Genomic DNA, 27,132 nt, shown 5'->3' with positions numbered 1-27,132 from the left:
GATATACGTGGGCTTCAGTAGGCTCTTTGTAAGGGCCGATGCAGACTCGATGGGCCGAATGGTCTTCTTCTGCACTGTAAATTCTATGATGGGGCTGGAAAGAAAACACAACTAATCATTCTTAATTGCAATGCGTGACTGCAACATGTATTTTAAGCGTTTAAGACTACATCAAATATCTCTTGGTGCCCAATGCCGATTTGGAAACATGATGTACAAACCGAAAGGTACAGATTAGCATCCGATGTGTCAACACCAAGAGAAAGAGAATGGACATCTCTTACGCGGTATTTGTGAATATTGCTGTAAACGTGATGTGTTCAATGTTGCAGATGCTCAATCTTCTAAAGAGCGATTTGAAAGTTGAATTATTTTGATGTTGGAAATTAAATACCTCAATCCTACTATCGTCTTGCATTAATTCTGCGACACCACACGGACTTGCATTGAGGATATATATATTTTCTCTAAACCAGAAATTTAATGTGGGAGAATCTCAGTGTGACATTTTTCATTATAATAACAAAAGTATCTCCCTTCTAGTACAGGCACAAGAGAGCAGCAGGTATACGTGATCAGAATGTTGTATTATTATGCAACATGCCAACAGAGTGGTTAACTTTGAATTAACACTTTCCCATTGCATAAGTGAGCCGTGTAGCCTACAACGATTTGGATCTCTAACTTATATATATATGTAAAGAAAAACAAAAATATTAGTAATTTTAGTATGTGAGATAAGGAGTGAGCTCTTCCCTCGTAGTTTAAAACGAGCCGGGGGTTGGAGGGGGATTAAAAATCGGTTTCTCGACGTTTCTCGTCTTGGCATTAGCGTGCGAGCAAAAATAAGAAAAAATCCATCAATGTTCTGATTTTGCTGCAGGAAGGGAAACTTAAGGTCAATGAATGAATGTCGCTGCCAAATATGAGCACAATTGCCCATTGATAAATGGAATCCAAGATGTGAGAGGTGGATTTTGGAATGCCCGTAAAAAAGCATTTTCAATGTCTACAATCTGGACATGTTTTCTGTGTCCTTGCAATCTGGCACTGAACGGCGGTGTCAAGACCGGCAGCAGGACTGAAACTGACCATCTCCAGCAGCAGTAGCAGATCCTGCACAGGAGGCGGACTCCTGCTGGTCGCGGCGCAGACTCAGACTATATGACATCAACTAACCACGTTACTACTTGTAAAAGAAAGCGAATATATTGGAGTGCATGATGCACGGGGACTGACGCGCGAATACTCCTTCCTGCCTTAGCAAGCACCCCATAACACAGAGCTGACGCGAGCCTTGTTGCACATACATACATACAGATCGCCTGGACCTGCATCAAACACTTGTGATCTACCCGCTCTCAAATTGCTTTTAACTCGAATGGTCGGACGCAACTGATTACGGATCTAGCGAAGAAAACTAATTGCAGATTTTTTTTTTTAAACCACAGCTTCACCTACAGAGGTAAGTGGATGATGCATGGTTGGGGGGGGGGGGGGGGGGGCGGACGGATATTGCACCATGCGCATGCCGATTGAGATCGCTTGTTTTAAGTTCCCGTTTTGGAAAATCTCATAGCTTCCTCCTAAATGTACAATGTTGCCTAAAGCTACCATCAGTAAATCGGGCATGCCCGTGTAATGTAAAATGACATTTGCGCTGGCTGAAATGTCGATTGAAACAGGAATCATCTGAGGTTTTCACTTTCACTTTAAAATCGAGTATACGATACTGGCTTGTTGGAGTGAATGAATTAACTATGCGGTGTGGAAATATCAGCATGGGGGATAAAAACAAGTTGGATGGCATATGCATGTTTGTTGCCCTTTCTGGTTAAGAAGGTGCATCTTGGTTATCAGCGAGGAACGAACAGCCGGAAAGCAATTAATCGGTGCAAGATGCATGTCATGTTCTATGTTATTCAGCCGTAGGTTGTGATTCGCAGTTGCGTGGCTGCAATAAAAAAACAAGCATGAGCAAGAACTCCACATCAAATAAGCATCATTATTTTTAGATTGCTAAGCCCTGGATAAAACAATTAGAAACACTCCGGGGGAGAAGAAGCTTAGCAATGCACCAGACGATAAAGCATCGTGATGGTCAGAAAGGGCAAATAGTTCTTTCCTCTTATAGCGAAATAGCAAAGCAAAGGTTTGTGCAAACAAAGGTTGAAGTGATAATCTAAAAGCAACACCTCAAGTGGATCTCGTGGCTCGAGATTCAAAGCGCTTTCCAATAGTATCACCCCACCACCTCCAGTAGGTTTGCTGCATTTCTAAAAAGACAAATAGATTTATTTCGCCTTTTAAAATAAAGAAAACAAAGATTTATTGTTTCTCAGTCAAAACAGTCAAGGGAATGCTTTTTATACAGGCGAGGGTGATGATGCTGAGTATTGCTTAGATTTCGATTTGATGCATGCTCATGTTTTGAATCAAATAATAATGACAAAAAGTAATTATTATTTCTGATGTAGAATATGGCCATGGTTAATGAGGGATTAAAACAAACAGGGCTATCTTTAAAACATGAATGGTTCAAGCCCCATAACATAAGGATTTGGGTGATAACACGCTAAAGCATCAGAGAACTATTGGGGTGGAATAAAGACATGTGCCGCTTAGAACATTTTATGTACAACACCTTCACCATTAATATTGAGGTGGGTTTGGTTTTTGCAAGGGCAAAGTTCCGGGAGTAAATTTGAGGAAGACTGTCACGTAACTGGTAGTCCGATGCTAATGCTAAACTCTCAGCAGCCTTTCCAATTCTACATTTTAACAGTTATTCAAGCAATGTACGTTATGACTGGCGAGATTTTGCTGTCTCACAAAACGTGAAGTTTTTTCAGGTGACATTAGTGTCCAGTTACGATCGCGGAATACTCCCGAAAATATGATCACTGACGAGCAATCTGAAAGAGACGGAATTTTGTGTTTGTGCATTGATCTGTGAACAGATTGATTCCTGCGAACGCATTCAGAATTCCCATGATTTATATTAAAGTGCAACTCCTACAATGCCAGGATTGTTATTTTCTCTGAATTTGGTGTGAAATACAATCTAGTGATAGCCTTAAAACTCAATGGCAACATTGTTGCATTCAAATCAATGGGCGAATCAATCCACCTCTCCGCATGCAACATCAGGTATCAGTGCGTCTCTGAAATTTCAACCCAGTGTCAAACAGAATAATCAAAGAGTGGGACTGGCTGGTCGGAGAATACCAATTGCCAGTCATCATTGTCAGTTGCTGTAGCGTTTGTGTTTATGCGCAACTCTCTTCATTGGCTAAACGAATTAAGTGCTCTTTCCATAGATCTTTATTGATTTGGATATAGTAATAAAGATGCCAAATGCAATAGTACATTTGGAGCGGTAATGATGTTTGCACTGTATGGCCACTGGATATTTGACTTGCTGCATCAAACACCCAAAGGAATTTTCGAAGTGAGGTATTGAAAGCGTTCACCGTGAAATTTAGAGTTGACAGCACTGCGCGTCAGGGGTAGATGGTTTCCGCAATGGAGAGAAATGTAATACGAGAGAATTAGGGGCGCATCACAGATAGATTTTGAAGGTTTAGAGAAGATGTGAAACTCTGCTATCTGCCTCTCTCTCTCCCTCTAGCTTTCCTCTTCACATAGGACATTCGGTAAAATACAAATCAACTGCTTAGAAGGTTTTCGGATAACTGGTTTGCAGTTGATCAGTGGTTTCTTGAAACTTTCCAGTTGGAATACCCACGCTGCGGGCTTTGCAGTGGAACTGGAAATGGCATCTGATGTAAATAAGGTTCACACACAGGCTCCAGAGAAGCCAATGTAATCTGTGTTGGAAAGGACAGATGCGACATTTCATTCTGCTCTTAGTAAAAAGAAACACCAATTCATTTTTGTTATAATGCTGTGTTTTGAGATGATGCATTTAGTGGTGAAGATAATATTTGGATATTTTCTCAAACTGATTAAATAGAACAATGCCAGCGGCTTTTTAATCACTCCTAGATGGCGGTACAATATTAGATTAGCAATAACCATGCTGATTTTCAGTCCAAAATGATTAGCAATCGTGCATTTATCACCCAGCTATTCGCAATTCTAGTCATTCTAAACTGTAACAAGCAGAAACACTCGATCTGTATTGAGGTGTTATAACGGAGGAGCTGTCATTCTTTTTAATAACTTGTATGTTAAAGTCACATCTTTAACATTTGATACGTTTGTGCGATAAACCGGTTCCTTGCTTATTATAAGATCGATTGTGTTTAAATGTTTGGCTATGCTCAATGTTACTGCACTTTCGCAATGCCATTTTTAAATATCTGCCTCTCCATTGCCGAATCGTTGACATTACATATTCAACTATAACAACATAGTTCCTGCTGGGAATCAGTTGCATTTGAGCAGACAGCAGTTGACGAGGTAATTGTTTGGTTGTTTTATTATTATTGCAGGAGTGACGAGTATTTCCAGAGTATCCATAACAATATATATCTCTATATATATAAAGAGAGAGAGAGACGCAGAAACGTGAAGCGAAAGTTTGTATTATCGTCAGGTTTTAACCAGAGGGCGCCACTGATCATTGAAGTGATTGTTACTCTTCTCCGAGAGCAATAAGCTCGTACGCAGGGTGATGTGGCATCAATATTTCTGTTGCACTGCTGATGTAGTCCGATGATAATTAGAGTTTTAAAATAATTTAATGTATCTTCTTCTTGTAAAGTAATTCTGCACGTTTATATGGAACCTCATTCCTCAACTAACTGCACAAGAGCAGCGGTCCTCAGCAACTATTATTACTAATCTCTTATTTGCCGGCCTTTCCCTGGTCTTGAGTTACGTTCCACTTCAGGAGCTAACTTGCAAGGTTGTCAAAATTCCTTCTGGATTTTAATTTTGTTAACGTTTATATAGCACTTTTAATATCTCCAAGATGTTATGTTACCATTTGAAGTGTAGTCGTACACGTTGTTCAGGAGCCAAATTGCCAGATTTCAGGCTGATTATTGGCTAATGAGCTATTCTTGCCTAAATAAACCTTGCCTTGGGGGGAGTGTAACACCGATTGACAAGATGGAATTCTGGGTGGAGAGGATAGACTGATGAAAAGAGATTGTGGAAAACGGGTATATCTTCTGGGATTCTGAAAAATGAGAGGTGATCTCATTTAGATCACCTCTCATGCAAGATCCTGATAAGGCTTGTCAGGGTAGATGTCAACAGGTTTCCTTTGGTTAGGAAGTGGAGAACTGGGGACATGTTCTAAGGATAAAAGGATTGCCATTTAAGACTGAGACATGGACAAATCGTTTCACTCAATGGGTTAGGAATCTTTTGAATTCCTTACGCCAGAGAGCAGTGGTTGATCAGTTGTTACTGTATTCAAGGTTGAAATTGACAGATTTTTTAACTTTAAGGGAATCTCAAGATATGGTGATTGGGCAGGAAAGTGGGATTGAGGATAAAAGGATGAGCCATGATCTTATTAAATGGCAGACAAGCTCATTGGACTGTATTATGTACTCCTGTGTTTCTTATGTTTTTAACCCAGGTGAGAAAAACATTTCATTTATATGGCACCTTTAATGGCACCTAATGTAATTTACAGTCAATGAAGAACTTTTGAAATATTTTGTTGTAGGAAACATGACAGCAATTTATACACAAGATCCCATGAACAGTAACAAAATATTGGTCATTCAAGTGTTGGTTAAGGATAAATGTTGGCCAGAACTCCGGGAGCCAGGAACACCCTTATATTAAAGCAAAATACTGCAGATTCTGGAAATCTGAAATAAATTCAAGAAGTGCTGGGAAAACTCAGCAGGTCTGGCAGCAACTGTGGAGAGAAAAACAGAGTTAATGTTTTGAGTCCAATATGATGCCTTTGGTTCCGAAGAAGAGTGATGTTAGACTCAAAGCGTATTGTTTCACTCTACACAGACCAGCTGATTTTTTCAGCACTTACTATTTTTATTAGGAGAACGCCCTTACTCTTTTGAAATGGTGTTGTGGGATTTTTGAACCTGAAAAGGCAGACATAGCCTGGACATGAAATCTCATGCAAAAAACAGCATCATCAAAACTCCTTTGCCAGATTTTCTCATGATTGATCTTTAACAAGGTAATCACGCGTAAACACTAATAAGCAATATTTCCACTATTTTCCTAACCCATACTTCAAGCTGCAAGCAAGAGTCATTAACAGTTGACACTTTTTCTACGAGCATTCTTCGCTTCTTATACACTTTTTATGGAAATTAACATGTGGGGCCGGGAATAGAAATGTTGATTAATAATGAAACAGGAGGAACATTACTACTTTTCTGTAGGAGTACATATGAAATGAAATGAATGAAAGAAAATCGTTTATTGTCACAAGTAGGCTTCAAATGAACTTACTGTGAAAAGCCCCTAGTCGCCACATTCCGGCACCTGTTCGGGGAGGCTGGTACGGGAATTGAACCATGCTGCTGGCCTGCCCTGGTCTGCCTTCAAAGCCAGCGATTTAGCCCAGTGTGCTAAACCAGCCCCTAATAAATTGTAAACCTACTTTTAAAAATATATGCTATGAATTCCTTACAAATAGTACACAGGTAGAACCTTGTCCCTTGCATATTGTACTTGAAAAACAGTTGTCAAAATATTTTAAATACTTCTTAATTAAAGAGCTAATCTTGTCAAATTATACAACAAAGCAAATATTAAATGAAGTTTTCAGACTGTTACCCTTGGGATTACATGATCTCCTATGTCATGATTGCAGTCTTTGGATTTGGCCGACTAAAACACATACCCTCAGTTGCTTATTTAACTTTGGCCTTTATATCAAAGCTGAGAGGGACATCAGTGATAGGTAACAAAGGCTAGTACTTTCTCAGCTTTTCAGTGATTGTGTATAGTTTGTAGATGAGCCATAAGGACTTGGAAAGTAGGAGGTTTATTCTCCAGTCTGTCCTGAATTCATTAGAGATTGTATATTTGGCTATGGAGTGGGGAAATAGCCATGAGGTTCCTGGGCTAGGGAATGGGAAAATAGACATTTCTATCCAATGATTCCCAGTTTAAAAGCATAGGTGTAGACAATGCCATTTGACTTGAGTCTTGTAGCTCTAATTCAAGGCCAAAGTCAAGGTAATGTACAGAGCGCCATGGCTATGGAGATAGAACAACTTTGTCATTTCTTTTGTAAAGAAATGTGGACCTTACCTTTACTGTAAAACAACCACACTGCTTCTCAGGAGACAGATTCAAATAATCTACTGTTTTACTTGTAAGCAAAAAAATTGGAATGTTCTTTATCAAAAGAATTAATGCAACTGTTTTGTACAAAACCAAATGTAAATGTCAATAATTAGATTGCTAAATTTAGTTTCCCGAAGACTTGATTATGAATTGTCATACATATGATCACAAAATTTTATCTTTTAAAACCTACATTTAAGAGAGAAAGGGTTTTAAATTCCCTGTGTAACTATTTGTGGATTTTAACACCCACAACAGAAAAGCAAACCTTTTAAATTATCAGGAAATTGGTGACATGGTTCAAAGGTTCTCATTTAATGAAGAAACCCTATGACTGGTAATTCGGTATTCTAATCAATGAGACTGGTCATCCAATTCAAATATGTCAAGTTCAAGGACAGTAATCAGCTATTGGTTCGTAAACAATCTGAAACAAGAACTGAGCAAATTCTCTGAAAGGTTGCACACTGTTTTAGCAGAGGAGGGGGAACATTATATATTGCCAAAAGGAATTTAAATTTATAACCACAAAACACACACTGTGGCTGCTGTTTTCTATTTTGTACCATGCTGATTTTCGGAATAAAATCCTTTCATACTATCAGCTCGACTGTAAAATACACAATTAATTCTTTTCTAAAAGGGGAATGTGCCAAATGTAGGTAGCAGACAAAGAACAGTGTTTATTTTAGATACAATTGACATTAAAATGAACCTTCAAACAGGAAAACAATCCAATTTGACCTTTTGGTAGCAGTAGTAAACAGTTGCTTTCTATTTTACGAATTTTGCATTTAGTGACTAAGAATTATACAGTTCTTTTCTTTGTCTATCTGCTTTTGGTGTTCGAATTCTGACACTGCTCTTGACATCAATGGAAATAAAAGAAGATATTGGCTGCCCTGCTGTAATTGCACAACTGAAACTATAGCAGAATTATTGTCACAGTTTACCACGGAAAAGAAAACATTAAAAAAATTTCAACATGACAAGAGATCAATCCCTTTCCTATTGTATCAGTATTCAGATTAACACTAAGTTTGCTGTTTTCCAGCATGCATTGTGATTAATTATTCAATAAACTGGAAGAGAGAAGAATGCAACAGTTATTAGTAATGCAAAAGATAGCAAAAAATGCTTTCCGAGCATTTATGGCAGAACGATAAGTTTGTATTTTTATTTGATCAAATCCGGCTGCTGTATTGCACATTAGGCAATTAATTGTATTTTTATTTTCCATAATTAGAGCAAGATCACCATTGTGAAATTAAATCCAGATTGCATTGTTTATTGTTTGGTTCACTCACTGTAGACTAATTTTGTATTCCAGCGATGCACAGAACAATTTAAAGACCACTAGAAATAGAAGCAGGAGCAGAATATATGGCCCCTTGAGCCTGCTCTGCCATTCAATACCATCGTGATTGATCTTCGGCCTCACTCCATTTTTCTGTCCTTGAAAGACCAATAATCTGGACTGCTGAATTATCATTTTTAAATATTTATAAAAACAATAAAATTTATTATCTTTAATAATATTAAAACTTCCATGAGTAGTGAAGAGTAGCAGTAGTCTGATTTCATATGGATCTCGTACGTCTAATGGCAAGTAGATCTGAGATGACATTAAGGCGGAATATATCCTTTGTGGCAACAAAGATTACAACACAAAATGGGGAGGTACAGGATAAGGAGCATAAGTGCTGAATAATTTTCCACTTTCATACATACACTCTTGCAAGCTTCTGACACGTTGTGAGGATTTATGTGATGGACGGTATATTCAGTGAATGAGTTTTACTTGATCGTTACGTATTCTACCACAAGTAACGATTGTGAGGTTTTGTTCCAAGCTTCATTTGCATTCTTCTTCAGTCATTCGGCAGGTTGGACCTCTTTTTCTTTTGTTTTAGCCTTTTTTTGCAATTTTTGCCAATGCATAGAATCCAAACTCCATTACAGCCTAAGTGATTTAGGCACCTGGAAAATATATATGCCAGCAGAATGCTTGATGTATGGATTATGCCTCAGACAGAAAATATCTATAAATCCGACCTTCATCCTGAAAACCTTTACAACAGATCACTTTTCGCATATTTCATAAAAAATGTTTGGTCCCTGGCTATAGAAGAAGTGATTCAAGTCAAAACACACTGAATTGGTATATAATCACTGTCTATTTGTACTGCTGTCAGCACACATACATTTTTGACCTGGGCTATGTTAAATTACTGCAAATGGGTACAACTAAACTGATAATGTGCCATCGTGTCAATGGTCTGGTAATGTCACATTAATGTGAAATTTAGTATTTTTCTTTGTTAAAAATGAGAATTTTATATTTAAAGAAATAAATCTGTTAAATATTTTCCAGGTTCCTTATTTCAACTTGTAATCTGTTTGAATTCATGAAGTAACATGAGGAAAAACAGGCATTTATGTGACTGGATACAGATTAAACAGTTTTCCTTTACTGAAGCACAGAGTAATGCAGATAGGGCAGTTTAAATTTTCTCCTGCCAAGTTGTACTGCTCAAATGCAGATTTTAATTTCAAAGCAGAATCAGTACAATGACGGCAATGATATTGTTAATATATTGCAGGATGAAGGAATAAATCACGTATTTTATATTAAACAACCGACATCTGTAAAAGTGCAGGTTCGTCACAGTCATCCGATGTTGCAGGATTTTAAACAGTGACTATTTGTCAAATAATAGCACTTTTTTTTAAACTTTAATGTTCCCAAGGTCAGAAATTTAATAAATTTTGTTGGCAAACTTAGTTGTTTTCTTAAATTATATCCAGCATAAGTTGAAATCTTTGAGTTTCAGTAAATTTTAGTTTTAAGAGTGAAATCTATGAAATTCTCCCACATCCATGATATTCTCTCATCATTAAAACAATTATATTCGATGAGAGGCCCAATTTTCGAAGGCTCAAAGGCCTCCTGGGGATAAGCACAAATGGAAAATTGGATGTCCAACTGCAGGCAATCAATTTTAAGGGTGCTCATATTTTTGAGGGAAAAAAGGGCACAAAAGGTGCAACTTTGTTGCTGGTAAATGACCTCATAATTAAGTTACCTTTCGAAATGTATCACACAAAATCTCAAGAATCGAAATGGGGATGCAGAGGAAGAATTTGTGAGGAACCAACAAATGCAGGTACAAGGAAGGACACCAGAGATCCTGCAATTTAGTCACACCAATTGCTGCTACAGAAACTGAATTTAGACCACTTCACACAGAACTGGATTTGTCAAAGAAGATTGGCCCTTGGCTTCACAAGGCATGTTACCACAGATTGTGCCATCTGCTGCACATTGACTTGTAAGCAATATCCAAATTATATTACTCGATCTGCCAGGCCAGAAAGGAGACGTCTACCATTAGACAGTCCGCAGTGGCACACACACACACATCAAACAAGTGGAGATCCAATGTTTTCAAGGAAGAACACTTCCATCCTTTTTTTCTTTTGGAATGGAAGTATCAGCTGGACAGAATATATTGACTTCACTGGATGATGGTGTTTACTTCAGTGCGAAGCATTGGGCTTGCGACCAATTTGATATCAGTGCTCTTCAAATCAATCCCTGACCTTTTGAGTACAGGCCTTTTATGTTTATAATTGCAGATATGATCTTGTCACTGCAGCTGTGATGTGACCATTGTTTGGCAGTCCACAATGCCTACATTATTTGAAGGAAAACAACGGGTGGATGGCTTTTAGAAGAATTGGGATAACCTTTGCATCCACAATGCATGCAGGTTTGCTCATACACATTGCAAATCTGGCAGGACTACATCAAGCATTAATTACCCTGGTCTCCTCTTCCAAAACTACTCATGACACTCAGCATTATCCAGGAATTCATAGTTAACCCTGACTTGTTTTCTCAACCATCAGCAATCTTTCTTCCTCAGTACCCTCTTCCCTCTCCTCCAACAAAAGTGGAAGGAGCCCATGTAATTCTTTGTCATTAAAACCAAGATTATAGGCTGAATTTTATAGACCTCTGCTGGCAAGTTTGCAAGTATGGAGAGAGGCCGTAAAGTTCTTTGGGTATCCTTACCACTACGTTCTCCATACCTGGCCTCAATTTGATGAGAGAGGTGATGGTCGAGGCTCAGGGTGGCCTTCCATCATCACTCCAATTGAGGTAAAGTGGCGTGTTAATGACAACTTAAGGGCCGCATCTGACCCAACTGCAAATTCTAGGTCCGGGGGAAGAGGTCAGGAATGGGTGGATGCCTGACAAATCAGCCTCGAGCCATAGGCAGAAAGGGGGGCACCTCCCTCACAGGTCCCCTTTTCCAATTGGTGCCCCCCACATGGTCTGTCCCCCCTTCCCCTAAATGTCACTTCCTGCCCCAGTCTTTGCAACCAAATCCTCAGCCCCCTTGTCACAATCCCACCCCATTCTAGACCTTCCTCTCCTAACCCTGCGGAGAGAACCATGAATGTCCTGGGCTTCCCGTACTTTGTTTTGTGAGACTCAGTGTAATCCCAGCAGTGGCCATTGTTCTCTGTGGGGCCGCTGGGATTTGAGAGTTTCCTGTCAATCGAATTAGCTGGAAGCTCTGTAAAACAGGATTTCCTCCGCGGCCCACCTCCAGCCTATTAACTCTCCATAAAGTATAAAATGGTTATGGAGTAACTGTTGGGAGTGATGTATCCAACATCTGAAAAATCCTACTTTTATCTACTTAACTGCCTCTGCTATAACCACAGCCCCCCCCCCCCCCCCCCCCCCCCCCCCCGCAACACACAAACTTTTTATCCATATGCCAAACATCCACAAAGGCTTCCCCATCCCAGCCCCAAACTCTCAATATTCTCTCTTGTTTCCTCTCCATGCCTTCTCCATCTTCCTACAACAGCACCTCTCCATTGTCTAGTTGAATGGAGTTACCCTTATCTGCTTCAACCTTTACTTATCGAACCATAATTAGAGAATTTTCTGCAGTGGTTCCTCTTCATGCCCTTGCACCGTTTCCTTCCCTGCCTCAGGTTGAACCAGCTTATTTGTGATCTTGTCACTGTATTTCATTCTGAGCTGGGCATCCAATCCCATATTGTTTCCATCACAAGGGCTGCCTATAACCACCTCCAAAAACATAATCCATCTACACCCCTGCCTTAACTTATCTGTTGCTGGAATACTCATAAATGCTCTTGTTACCTCCAGAACCAACAGTCTCAGACCTCTCCTAACCAACCTCACCTTGCACCATCAGTAATCCTGAGCTCATTCAAAGCTCTACTGCCTGAATTCTGACCTGCACCGAGTCTCTGTTCAACATCACCCCTGTGCTTATTTACCTATTCCCAGTCTGGTAATGCTTAAAATTCTCATCCTTGTTTTCAGATCCCTCTATGATTTTACCCCTCCCTGTGTTTGAATCTTCCTCCATCCCTACAACCCTCTGAGATCTCTGTACTCCTCCAGTTCTGGGTTCAAACACATCCCTGGTTTACATTGTTGGCCAACTTTGCTTTAGGTCACCTGTCTTAATATTTCTGATTTTTTATCTTGATGATTCATCTGTGCAGTATCTTGGGATATTTTACGACATTAGAATTCACTGTGTAAATACAAATAGTTATTGTTGTACCAGTATGATCGAATAATCTACTTTTTAGTCATCAATTAATTTAATGGTTACTGCTGTTTTAATGGATTTTCTGCTCCCCAATCAAGTGCTGCTTTCCAGTCATAAATACAGTATAATGGCAACATCTGTGCAATTTAGGAACCTAGCTTTGCGCAGGTCAAGGAGACACATCGAGAGTGGGAATTGGGACTTGGTAATTTGGTGCAGTGAGGTAATTCGGTGCAGAGTGGGAGAAGGTGCTTTTTCCCTACCGTTTTGTTCTTTCTTCTGGCCTGTAACTGTTAATCTGCAGGGAGAGAACCAGAGAGCATCCTGGGAAGGTAAGCGATTTTTATTTTTATTACCTTTTCAAATTGTTTTGGGGGGGGGCAGGGGGAGGAACTGAAGTGACATCACAGTAAAGCTGTGACCTGCTTGACTGGTTGGGAATCTACATTAAATTTAAAAATTAAACATTGTTAAACTAATTAAACATAATTACTTAATTATAATTTAGAGGGGTATCTAAGCCAGAGATCGGAGAGTACTGTATTTAGCTTTCACATTTATAGTAGAAATCTAGTGCCAGGAAACATATAGTTAACAGTAACTTTTTAAAAAGTTTTTTAATTTAATTTACTAATTAATTAATGCAATGTCAATTAGAGGGGTGCAGTGCTCTGACTGTGAGATGTAGCAGGTCCGGGAGGCTTCCAGCGTCCCTGGTGGCTTCATCTGCAGAAAGTGCACCAAACTAGAACTCCTCACAGACTGCATGATTCAGTTGGAGCAGCAGTTGGATGCACTTCGGAGCATGCAGGTGGCGGAAAGCGTCATAAATAGCAGTTATATAAATGTGGCCACACCCAAGATGCAGGTAGAGAAATGGGTGACCACCAGAAGGGGCAGGCAGGCAGTGCAGGAATCCCCTGTGGTTGTCCCCCTCTCGAATATGGATACTGTCGGAGGGGGGGGGGGGGGGGGGGGGGGGGGGATAGCCTATCAGGGGAAAACAGCAGCAGCCAGAGCAGTGGCACCATGGCTGGCTCTGATGTTCAGCAGGGAGGGTCAAAGCCCAGAAGAGCAATAGTCATATTGGACTCTACAGTTAGGGTACAGATGGGTGCTTCTGTGGACATGAAAGAGACTCCAGGATGGTATGTTGCCTCCCTAGTGCCAGGGTCCAGGATGTCTCAGAATGGGTAGCGGCCATCCTGAAGGAGGAGGGCAAACAGACAGAGGTCGTTGTACATATTGGAACTAACAACATAGGCAGAAAGGGGTATGAGGTCCTGCAGCAGGAGTTCAGGGACCTAGGCAGAAAGTTCAAAGACAGGACCTCGAGGGTTGTAATCTCAGCATTACCTCCTGTGCCACGTGCCAGTGAGGCTAGAAATAGGAAGATAGAGCAGCTAAACACATGGCTAAACAGCTGGTATAGGAGGGAGGGTTTCTGTTATCTGGACCACTGGGAGCTCTTCCGGGGCAGGTGTGACCGGTATAAAATGGACGAATGGCATCTAAACTGGAGAGGCATAAATATCCTGGCCATGAGGTTTGCTAGTGTCACACGGGAGGGTTTAAACGAGTAATGCAGTGGGGTGGGTACCGGAGCAATAGGTCAGAAGGTGAAAGCATTGAGGGAGAACGAGGGAATAGGGCCAGTATGGCTCTGAGGAAGAGCAGACAGGGAGATGTTGCTGAAAACAGTGGGTCTGGTGGCCTGAAGTGCATATGTTTTAATGCAAGAAGTATTACGGGTAAGGCAGATGAACTTTGAGCTTGGATTACTACTTGGAACTATGATTTGTTGCCATTACAGAGACCTGGTTGAGGGGAGGACAGGATTGGCAGCTAAACGTTCCAGGATTTAGATGTTTCAGGCGGGATAGATGGAGATGTAAAAGGGGTGAAGGAGTTGTGCTACTGGTTAGGGAGAATATCACAGCTGTACTACGGGAGGACACCTCAGAGGGCAGAGAGGCTATATGGGGAGAGATCAGGAATAAGAAGGGTGCAGTCACAATGTTGGGGATTTACTACAGCCAGCGGCAGATAGAGGAGCAGATAGGTCGACAGATTTTGGAAAGGAGTAAAAGCAACAGGGTTGTTGTTGTGATGCGAGACTTTAACTTGCCCTATATTGAGTAGGACTCACTTAGTGCTAGGGGCTTAGATGGGGCAGAATTGAGGAGCATCCAGGAGGGCTTCTTAAAACAATAAGTCCAACTAGGGAAGGTGCTGTACTGGACCTGGTATTGGGGAATGAGCCCGGCCAGGTGGTAGAAGTTTCAGTAGGAGAGCATCGGGAACAGTGACCACAATTCAGTAAGTTTTAAAGTGCTGGTGGACAAGGACAAGAGTGGTCCAAGGGTGAATGTGCTCAATTGGGGGAAGGCTAATTATAACAATATTAGGCGGGAACTGAAGAACCTAGATTGGGGGCGGACGTTTGGGGGTAAATCAACATCTGACATGTGGGAGGCTTTCAAATGTCAGTTGAAAGTAATTCAGGACCGGCATGTTCTTGTGCGGAAGAAAGATAAATACGGCAAATTTCGGGAACCTTGGATAACGAGAGATATTGTCTACCATGAGGGACACATTCTCCCCGCGTCTGTGTGGGTTTCCCCCGGGTGCTCCGGTTTCCTCCCACAGTCCAAAGACGTGCAGGTTAGGTGGATTGGCCATAATAAATTGCCCTTAATGACCAAAAAGGTTAGGAGGGGTTATTGTGTTACGGGGATAGAGTGGGTGAGGACTCAATGGGCCGAATGGCCTCCTTCTACACCGTATGTTCTATGTTCTGATCTCTTGTTTTTTTTCTCCGATTATTTTTAACAATAACATCTGCCCTTTTCTCTCAGTTCTGACAGCAGAACTTCAACATTAGCCGAGACAAAGTAAACGTTTGTCTTTTTCATCCTTTGGCAATTGTCATTGCATTTCCTCTTGCAATGGCTCATGCAGCCCCTTCAGAGCTCCTACGTATCCCCTCACTCAGTGTATCTGACCTGCTACTGGTGGGACAAATGTCCTTGTATTATGGCAATTAACAGACCTTGGTATTTATTATCAGCGCTCTTGAATTCAAAGGGACACAGACATTTTGGATGATTTTGATGAATGCGATTCCCAAAATCTATGATTTTAGTGTTCACATTGAATTGCAAAAATGAAAACAAGTGGTAAAAATGACTTGGATGTACGGACCAAATATTGCTAAGTGCTGGTTTAGCTAAGGGGCTGGTTTAGCTCACTGGGCTAAATCACTGGCTTTTAAAGCAGACCAAGCAGGCCAGCAGCACGGTTCGATTCCCGTACCAGCCTCCCCAGACAGGCGCCGGTCTGTGGCGACTAGGGGCTTTTCACAGTAACTTCATTGAAGCCTACTCGTGACAATAAGTGATTTTCATTTCATTTCATTTCATTTCATAAGTTTGTTGATGGCACAAAGATAGATAGGAAAATGAGCTGTGAAGAGGACATTGGGAGTTTGCACATCATTCCTAGCCTAGCTTCTGATACTGCCGTTCCTATACTCCGATTTTGAATTGTACTCCCAACATTATCACTTTCTTACCAAGGATTGTAGGTATGTTAAGTGAGTGGGCAAATATGTAGCACCTGGAGTATAATGTGGGAAAATATGGAACTTGTGCACCTTGGCAGGAAGAATAAAAAAGCAGCATATTACTGAACAGGGTGGAGATTGCAGAACTTGGAGATATAAAGGGATCTGAGTCACTTGATTCAGGAAAAGTTATTTTTCAGATACAGCAATTGATTAGGAAGGCAGTTGGAATGTTGTCATTTATTGCAAGGGGAATGGAATAACAAAGTAGGGACACAGAATTCTCTGCCAGCGGACACTGGATTTTTGGAAACGTGATTGGGTGGAAAATCGTACGGCAGACGAAAATCAAGGCCATCGATGGGCCCCTAACAGAATACGACGCTTCTCTGCCTTCACAGCAGTGTGAATGTATTCCACACTGCATGTACATTAAATGTCATTGGCATATCATTAACGGGTCCGTTCCAGAATTCTCCAGGGCTCCTGCGATGCTCCATCTCCACCAGGAGGAAATACCGACAGTGAGGTTTCCTTCTGGTTTTAAAAATCAGGAAACAGATGCAGTGGTTGCTGAGGGAGAGAACGGAGGTAGGACATGTTCCCAGAGGTGGCTCGTGGGCTGCCGGCTCTGCCGCTGGCAAGGCTGGCTGGGGAAAATAGGGGCATCTGCCTGGGCCGGGTGGCCACGCCCTTGGTGACCAGGGAATAGGCTGTGGCATCGGCGTGACCCCCGGGACCGGAGTGTTGCGGCACATACCCCCATTGCCACGGACTGCAAGGTAGACATCCTGCTGCATACCCCACTGTCCGCCCACCATGGCCTGTAGTTGTGTAGAGCGACACCAGCCATATCGGTGCACTCACCCCCCCCCCCCCAGTACCCAAACCCCTGCCTCCACCCCACCAACTCCCTCTAACCACCGCCACCCCACCAACCTCCATCCACCCAAAACCCACCGCCACCCCACCCCCCACCAACCACCCAAAACCAGGCGGCACCCATTGGCGGCACATCACGCGGTCCACCTAAGGGCGATGCCCTTTATGTTTAGCTCACTGGGCTAAATTGCTGGCTTTGAAAGCAGACCAAGGCAAGCCAGCAGCACAGTTCGATTCCCGTAACAGCCTCCCCGAACAGGCGCCGGAATGTGGCGACTAGGGGCTTTTCACAGTAACTTCATTTTAAGCTTACTCGTGACAATAAAGCGATTTTCATTTTCATTTCGTTCATTAGCCCTGCAGGAGGACGCTGGATGGGTGCCGCAGAGCGTACCTGTCGCATGGGTAGTGTTAGCCACCGGTACCCCTGACAACAGGGAGAGGCGCCAAGGTCAGAGGCTCCCATGAGGAAGGCGGCTAAGAGGCCAGGGGTGTGAAGGGCAGAGTCCAGGGAGAATGGGTGGGTGTGAGGATGGAAGGGGGGAGGGGCAGATGTGAGGACAGCGGCTGCAGTGCAGGCCGGGGTTACCGTGTAGCCCGTTGGACCTGGCTGAGCATGGAGGCATGCACCATGCTAACATGTCTGCCTTTCACCCCCTGCAGACAATGGATTTCAGAATCCAGGAATGGTTGCCATCATCGTAGCTCCGCAGACCTGGCAAATGCAATGAGGCTGTACGAGCAGAAGCTGCTCGAGGAGGACACTGGAGCAGTGGAGCTTGCCCAGAGGAACAAGAGCCAGCTGGTGAGGATGGAAAGCTAGCCAGCTAACAGGCCAAGGAGAAGGTGGGAAGGAGGTGGCACATTTGGCCTTGTGTGTACCGACAGCGCCTGTCATTCGAGGACCTGCCAGACCGGGTATGCCTTTGAATACTCTGGCTGAGCAGGGGGGTCATGTGGCATATCTGCCAGATTATGGCACACCTGCAACCATGGGTATATGGGGGAGGACACTCGATCCCAATGGCCGTCAAGGTGACAGTCGCCCTGAACCTCTTCGCCATGGAGTCCTTCACCGAATAGGGACCTGTTTGGGATCTCGCAGACCTCAGTGCACAGGTGCATTCGTGCAGTCAAGGAGACCCTGTATGCCCGCATGGCACAATACATCCATTTCAATGTGGACCGAGCCCACCAGGATGCCTGGACAGTGGAGTTTGAAGTCATCGATGGAAGGCCCCAGTTTCAAGGGTGATCAACAGGATGCATGTCACCCTACAACCACCGACACGTGAGGGGGTGGTCTTAACAAATTGAAAAGTGTTCCACGCCATGGATGTGCAGCTGGTGTGTGACCACGAGATGCACATCATGCATGTCTGTGCCCAATACCTGCACGGTGTGCATGGCTGCTTCATCCTGGCACACGCGACGGTTCCTGAGGCCTTCGAGATGCTCCCCCGGATAAGGGGTTGGCACTTTGGCAACATGGGTTAATTGCTGTGGTCGTGGCTGATAACGCCTATCTGAGGTCACAGACCAATGCGCAGACCTGCTGCAACGACGTCCATGCCGTGACCAGGGCTGTGATCGAGCGGTGTATTGACGTCCTGAAGGTGCAGTTCAGGTGTCTGGACCGCTCTGGAATGGCCTTCCAGTATAGCGGGAGGAGAGTCTCACATATCGTGATGGCCTGCTGTGTCCTCGACAACATTGCACAGCAGAGGGATGACATGCTGGAGGAGGGGGACGAATGCCAGCCCTCGTTCGATGTGGAGGATGTAGGGGAGGTCCAGGCTGGACAGGTCGGGCACAGGAGGCCCCCTCCCCGCATCTGCAACCCCCTCATTGATTCTTACCTGTCTCACGGTAGCGTGCGGGCCCTTAGTTGGTAGTAACAGTGGGTCTGGTACATGGGATGGAGGATGATGATGACCCGGTCTGCGATGAGCTCTGGCGCTCCACATAGTTTGATGAAATCTGATTCCTGCCCACCGTAGCACTTTCTACTGTCTGCATGGGTGATCATAGACTCTAGAATTTACAGTGCAGAAGGAGGCCATTTGGCCCATTGAGTTTGCACCGGCCCTTGGAAAGAGCACCCAATTTAAGCTCCCTATCCCCATAACCCCTCCTAAGCTTTTTTGGACACTAAGGGGCAATTTATCATGGCCAATCTACCTAACCTGCACATCTTTGGACTGTGGGAGGAAACCGGAGCAGCCGGAGGAAACCCATGCAGACATGGGGAGAACATGCAGACTCCGCACAGACAGTAACCCAGGCCAGGAATCAAACCGAGGACCCTGGAGCTGTGCAACATCTGTGCTAACCACTGTGCTATTGTGCCGCCCACGGTACCGTGCAGGGGTGATCCCTGCATGCGAGCTGGCCAATCCATCACATGGTCCCACTGAATCCTTGGGGTGGCAGAAGTGGGCATGGTGTGTGGGGGGTTGGGGGTTGCCCAGCCCATCCCTTACACCCTTCTGACAGAGCACCGAGGCAGGCTGGACCAGTGAACAGGTGTTCATTGTAAACAGGCGAACATGTACCCACAGGTGAACATATAGCCCCTAGGGTGGCTCGGTGGCATAGTAGAGTTATCACTTTCTCTCCGAGTCTGCGAGGGTTTTCCTCTGGGTGCTGCAGCTTCCTCCCACAGTCCGAAGGTATGCAGGTTAGGTGAATTGGCCATGAGTAATTGCCCCCTTAGTGTCCAAAAGGTTAGGTTAGGTTAATAAGTATTAATTACATTTTCATCATTGACAACGTTAGTGCTTTGGAAAAAACAATATCCAACTAGCAATGGAGTATTGTAATTCCAAATGGAAGTTTACAGAGAACACCGATCACTTACTCCTGGTGGCAGTACAGTTAATAGAATTCAAGACTAGTTAAATTGATGAAGTCAGCTAACTCTGTGGTAGTTTCTCGCTTTTCTTGAATCAAAGAAACGTGGTTACTCTGTCAGTCCTGTATGAATTGTGACTGGAGCAGCACTATCCTTTCATCATGTTAGCAACGCAAGAGCTGCTGTCACAATCTGAAACAATTCGAAAAGCCTCCACAGGCTGTCTGTGAAGCTTCAAATTCTGCTCCTGCTGCCGGTGGATATTGTGTTCTAATCTTGCTGCTGTCCCTCGGATAGAGAAAGATAAATGCAGAGATAATCATCATTTCTGAACGAGCTGCTGTATATATTAGGTTGGTCATAGGAAAATCTGTTGCCTGTTGATAACAGAAATTGTGCTTCCAGCCACTACAGCATCAGTTTTGTGATGCAACTAATCTCCAGTAGCATTTCTCACAGTGGGTTGGAGACATGTCACTTTATACCGTGGGGTCCTTTGAGCTCCAATTCCAACTGTCCCTTCTAATCTCATTCCAGCATGAGATGTTTTCTCTCTCTGCAGTATTCCCACTCCGAAATTAACAGTTCTTCTCCTGCAAACAGCATTACTCAAATCTGTTTTCAGTGAATCATACAATCTTACAGCACAGAAAGAAACTATTTGGTTCATCATGCCTCTGCTAACTCTTTTGAAAGAGTTGTCCAATTTAGTCTCAAACTCAGCTTTTTTCGATAACCCGATAAATTGTTCAATCACAATTATCTTTTGACAGTTCCTATGGTGTCTAGATCCAGCATCTTTCACTTTGTGCATTTAAGATCTTAACAATTGTGTATGTCCCCTCTGGTTCCTTTGCCAGTTATTTTAAATCTGTGACTTCGGCTCACCAGCCTTCTTGCCTGACAAAAAAGTTTGTTCTATTAAAACCTCTCATAATTTTGATTAGCTCTATTTGGTTGCCCCGGAACTTTCTCTGTTCTGAGAAGAATAACCACTGCGTCGCCAATCTCTCCATACAACTGAGATCCCGTATCGTTGGGAGCATCCTGTAAACATCCTCTGTACCCTCCTCAAGGTCTTGCCATCCTTCCCAAAGTGTGGTGCCCAAAACTTTACATCTTACTCTAGCTGAGGCATAAGCAGTGATTAGGATTTAACTTTCTTGTTTTTTTATTTAATCGTGGGGGTGAGGGGAGAGAAGGGGGAGGGAGTGAAAAGGGGAGGAAACTTGTAGAAACTGTGAACTGTGAGATATGGAGAATGTTCTTTGATTTATTTATGCTTTTGTACTTTTGTATATGTTTGGAATAAAAGACATTTTAAAAAAAATATTTTAACTGCCTTAGAAACTTGCCCTCTCTGCAACTTCAGCAAGTTTGAAGTCTTTTTGCAACCTCTTTTTTTGCTACCATCTCTACCAGATCCCCAAGGATTTCTCTCCCAATCCTTAATAGTGTTTATTTGCATTTTATTTCTCTCACTCTACAGTTAAAATGTCAGTAGGGTCCGATTGACATCATCGGACTCCAATAATAATTTATGCATGCGATTCCTCCCTGCAGGGGCCTCATTCACTGAACCAAATAAAGTCAAGATATTGCTCATCTAATAGACGATGGGTCTTGTGGAGCACCACGATGATGGAGCCTGACAGGATTGCCCGAGACCTTGGGCAAAGTAATTGTTCTAATGGGAGTTTGTATGCTTAGTTAATAAATCTCCCGTTTGTTGAAAGTCCCTTGTGCAGTCATTGATTTAACGGACCACACAGAACTACATTGTATCCGGGCTGGCAGTATGGCAGTAGGACTTCAAAACATTGACACACTTGTCTTTGGCGAGAACATGACAGACAATTGGGACAGATTCAAGCAGGAATGGACCATCTTCTGTAGTTCAGCGCTGTCTGAAAACTCCCAAAGAGTTACAAGCCTGTACTCTGCTGAACTTAGCAGGTACTGCAGTGGTTCCAAAGTTTAGATTGTTTAAATTTGATTCAGCAGAAAATAAAAGGCCCCCCGCAATTATCCTGCAGAAATTCAAAGAAATATGCTTCTCATTTAAAAACATAGGCAGGGATTTGCCGGCTGTTCACGTGGCGGGATATTCCAATTTCACACCGCGCATGGGTTTCCCGGTGACGAAGGACGCATTAAATGGAAAATCCCATTGACAGTGGTGGGACTGGTGGGTCCCGCTAGTGGGTCGCCTCCGCTGCTGAAAAACATGTGGCAGGTCGGCGGGTAAATCATTCTCAAAATTGTAGATGATCACATATTCCATTCTGCTAATCAGAAATCATTCGAATCAACCCCATTCCTACATGTACACACTAAAGGTCTTAGCAGGATAATGTCCATTTGACGCATTTACTGACAAATTCGTTAGAGATTGGTTGGTAGAGGGTAAAGAAAACAGTGTACTCCGAAAATAGCTCCTGAAACAAAAGCACCTGACTTTACAGCCCGCTTCAGAAACCTGCATTTTAAACAAGCAGTCTGAGAGATCGAACAGCCATTTCAGGCAGGAAACAGCATGGTTTAGGAGGGAAGCAGAAGTATGTGCAGCACAGGGGGTGGGACACTGAAATGTTTTTAGTTCAGGGGCTGCCCTGCACCAACTGCAGTGGCCAGCACCCTCCAAAAAATGCACAATGTTTCGCCTATGGAAAAAAGTGGAATCACTGGATAGTGGAATCATCCACCAAATGCTGCAGCTCCAAACAACAGTCGACTTTCCCCTATGCCAGCAGTACACCCGTCAGTCATTTTCCCAAAGACAGGCGTGCAACTAGGATCAGTGAGTTACAATGTTATCTGAATGGATCAACCAAGGCACCATTAACACAATCACCTGTGCTATATTGTGAAAGATGGAATCAGCCACTCAAGGGGGAGAAATATTCACGACACTATAGATAATCTCAACCAATCCGAATTAGTAATCAAAATCGACATGGGGAAAAGTGCAATGTTCCACCTGGAAACAGAGAGCGAGAAATAGATCCGGAGGCAACACTGGATCCCAGTCCAACACTGGATCCCAGTCCAACACTGGATAGCAGTCCAACCTCATGACTTATGGTGGACAGACAATCATTACCAAGGGCGTGGCCACACTTCACTGCACACAGGGAAACATCCACTGCCAGATTGTGGCCCAAAATCTCAAACCACTACTAGGACCCTGGGACTGCATGTTGTTCGGGCTCATTCAACTTCGTCCAGAAATCCACGCTGTGGCACTTCAGGCCCTGGAGGTGACAAGATACAGTGACATTTCTGACTGTTGGACAATTGGCAAGTTACCTGGTATATACTGTATGAGATTAGATGACTTGGTCACGCCAGCAAGTTGATCGGCAAGGATACTGATTGTGATTAAACAAAAGGTCATCAACAGGCTGAACTGAATGACAGAATTGATGTAATTACTCCAGTGGAAGGAGCCACAGAATGGGTTTTAGCAATCCTGGCCGCATTGAAGAAGAATGGTACGGTCAGTATAAGTATCGACCATGAACATTTACATAAAGCACTACTCAGGGCACATTGCCCATGAAGACAATAGAACAGGTCATCTCCGACATGCCATAAGCAAGGCTACTTAGTCTGTTCGATGTTTATTGCGGATTTTGGCAAATCCAACTGGATCTTGCATCTTCAAAGTTGACCACATTCATGGACCTGATTGGCAGATACCGTTTTCTTTGAAATACATATGGTATCTGTACCAGCACCGAGGCTTTTTAATGCTGTTATGGAACATCTCTGCACAGCAACCATGTGAAATCAAAGTTGATGACATCCTGATCTGAGTCATACTGCAGCCGAACATGATGAGCGTCATCATTGTGTCTGAAACAATTTAAAACTCAACCCTGCAAAATGCCAATCAGGTGCAGTATGTGGGTCACCTGCTGACAGACGGTGGTGTAAATTCTGATCCAGACTCCACATGGACATTCTGGCCAACAAACACGCTTTACAGCATTTGTTGGCTATGACAAACTACCTCTCAAAATGTTTTCCTTGCTATAGTAAACTCACTGGACCACTTTGTCAACTCCTGCATCTGGACATCAAATGGTGTTGGCGAGAGCATCACACAGTGTTGTTCAAAAGACTCAAACAATCATTGGATTCTCCAGCAGTTTTACAATATGTCAATGTCCAAACTGCTGTCATATGTACATATATGTAAAAATTGGGGAGGGGTGCTGGCAGCTGGCTGCAGGAGAATAAGCAGCCCTCTCCCACTGAAGTGAAACCATTTCCTTTCTTGGGCCCGGGAAAACAGGATTGATCCAGAGAGGCTTCAAAGAAAGTCACAGCCTCCATAGCTGTGGAGCTCCACCCTCAGTACCTCCTCCAGTCGAACCCTCCTAAAATCTCTCCTCTACAGCCAAACTTGTGAGCTGAAAGGCACTTCTGCCAAAAGGCACACTGCATCCTCTTCCTGCATGTATCAGGCAGAAAGAGGACCAGTGCCATTTTAGATGAGGCCAGAAGTTTAAAATTCCCAATGCCGGGATTTAAAGCCATTGTGTTTATTTTGCATCACTCAAATACAGCTGCAGAAACAAATATCGAGAAAGACAGACAAAGAGGACAAGAGGTTCTTTTTTTTTTGCCAAGTGCTCATTTGGTCAATCGGATATTAACTTTCTAGGTGACCACATCTTGCAGCAGGGTGTGCGGCCAGACGCCGACAAGGTCTTGGCGATCAACGCCATGAAGACCCCGAGGACAAGAAGGCGGTCCTCCGCTTCCTCGGGATGGTCAACCTTCTCGAAAAATTCATTCCCAATATGGCATCCCGCACCACGGCCCTCCGCCATCTCGTCAAGAAGTCAACGGAATTCCAGTGGCTGGCCACATATGAAGCGGAATGGCGTGAGCTGAAGGCAAAGCTCACCACAGCCCCAGCTCTAGCGTTCTTCGACCCAACCAAGGGAACCAAGATATCAACTGATCCAAGCCAGGACAGCATTGGGGCGGTGCTCCTTCAGCGAGATGACTCCTCGTCCTGGGCTCCAGTGGCATATGCCTCCAGGGCCATGACGCCCACTGAGCAACGGTATGCCCAGATCGAAGAGGAGTGTCTGGGTCTCCTGACAGGAATAGTCAAGTTTCATGACTATGTTTATTGCCTGTTGAAAGTCACAGTGGAAATGGACCACAGGCCTCTAGTCCACATAATCCAGAAAGATTTAAATGACATGACACCTCGGTTACAGCGAATTCTTCTTCGACTTCGCTGCTATGACTTCGAACTTGTCTACACGTCAGGCAAAGAGCTGATCATTGCAGATGCCCTATCCCGGTCCATCACCACACCGTGTGAACAAGGTGACTTTATCTGCCACATAGAAGCACAAGTGCAATTGTGTGCCACCAACCTCCCAGCCTCTGACGAACGGGTGGTCCAAATGTGTGAGGAAACGGCCAAGGATCCTCTACTGCAGCGTGTGATGCAGCACCTTACCCATGGCTGGCAGAAGGGACAATGTCCCCAATTCTTTAACGTGAAAGACGACCTGACGGTTGTGGAGGGAATCCTTCTGAAACTCGACAGGACCGTTATTCCTCAGAGCATGCAGGCTATGGTGCTGGGTCAACTCCATGAGGGTCACCTTGGATTCGAGAAATGCTGACGCAGAGCTCGGGTGGTGGTTTATTGGCCGGTCATTAACCAGGACATTGTTTACATGGTCCTCAACTGCCCCACCTGTCAGAAATTTCAACCGGCTCAACCCAAGGAAACACTGCAACATCACGAGATCATGACCTCTCCATGGTCCAAAGTAGGTGTAGACCTTTTCCACGCCAAGGGGCGTGACTACGTGTTCGTGGTTGACTACTTCTTCAGTTACCCAGAAGTGGTGAAACTGTCCGACCTCACGTCGAAGGCGGTCATCAAAGCCTGCAAAGAAACGTTCGCCAGGCACGGGATATCGCTCACGGTAATGAGCAACAATGGACCATGCTTTTACAGCCAGGAATGGTCTGATTTTGCACAGTCCTACAACTTCCGTCACGTTACCTCCAGTCCCCACTACCCGCAATCAAACGGGAAGGCCGAGAAAGGGGTCCATATTTTGAAGCGGTTGCTGTGCCAAGCTGCAGACTCAGCCTCCGACTTCAACCTGGCAATGGTTGGGATAGGGCAACCCCACTGTCCACTGGGTATCTCCAGCGCAGATGCTCATGAATCGCACTCTGAGGACCACAGTTCCAGCCATCCATGTTCCAGACCTTGACTACCTCACGGTTTTACAAAAATGCCGCAGTCCCAGGCCCACCAGAAGGCCACATATGATGCTCATGCCACGGATCTACCCGAGCTGGCTCCAGCCGATCATGTTCGCATCCAGTTGCTGAGGGCAGCTGGTCAGCCACAGCTGTTGTTGTCAAACAAGTTGCCCCAAGGTCTTTCCTTGTCCGCATGGTTGATGGCTCCCTGCTACGGCGCAACAGGCGGGCATTGTGAAGAGTTCCACGCCCACCACCTGACCGCAGAGCACCGCCGGCCATCATATTTCCTCCGGACGTACCCTGCCACGAGGCCACCGATCTGCCAGCGATCCCACCTATCCACATGCAGGCGGCTCCTGATCCACCTCTGCCGATCGACAAGAATTCGTCGCCCACCACAAAGACTGAATCTGTAGACTGAACTTTTGTAAATTGTATGACTGAATTAATCGATTTAACCTTTGTAAATATTGCTTCGTTTGTCATGTATCTGCACTATCGACACCTTCCCATGTATATACGTTTGTTCAAGCACCGTTTGTATATAGTCAGGCATATATATATATATATATATATACGTATACATACCTCAGTATTTATTTAACTAAAAAAAAAGGGAGATGTCATAATATCTACTCGTGTTTAAAATGAGATGCAGACAGGCAGTGATTGGCACATAGGATGACCAGTAAGCATACAACACAGTACAGCCA

General features: G+C 43.8%; 1 protein-coding gene across 2 annotated transcripts in view; it reads left to right on the top strand.

Annotated features, from left to right (window-relative positions):
• The first annotated feature begins 1,189 nt into the window (after nucleotides 1–1,189).
• The window catches only part of LOC119967538 (visinin-like protein 1), a 157,009-nt gene continuing 131,066 nt past the window's right edge, over nucleotides 1,190–27,132 (top strand). The window contains exon 1 of one of the 2 annotated variants that reach the window (XM_038800223.1): nucleotides 1,190–1,465. The gene's annotated coding sequence lies outside the window, so the exon portion shown is untranslated. Of the gene's footprint in view, nucleotides 1,466–3,435; nucleotides 3,457–27,132 lie in introns of those variants that run through there. The other variant, XM_038800225.1, reaches the window with a different exon arrangement.

The sequence above is a fragment of the Scyliorhinus canicula genome, chromosome 6 (assembly GCF_902713615.1).
Source record: "Scyliorhinus canicula chromosome 6, sScyCan1.1, whole genome shotgun sequence".
NCBI lineage: Eukaryota > Metazoa > Chordata > Chondrichthyes > Carcharhiniformes > Scyliorhinidae > Scyliorhinus > Scyliorhinus canicula.
The sequence above is the reverse complement of the archived record's forward strand: the minus strand, read 5'-3'. Positions and strand labels throughout refer to the sequence as shown.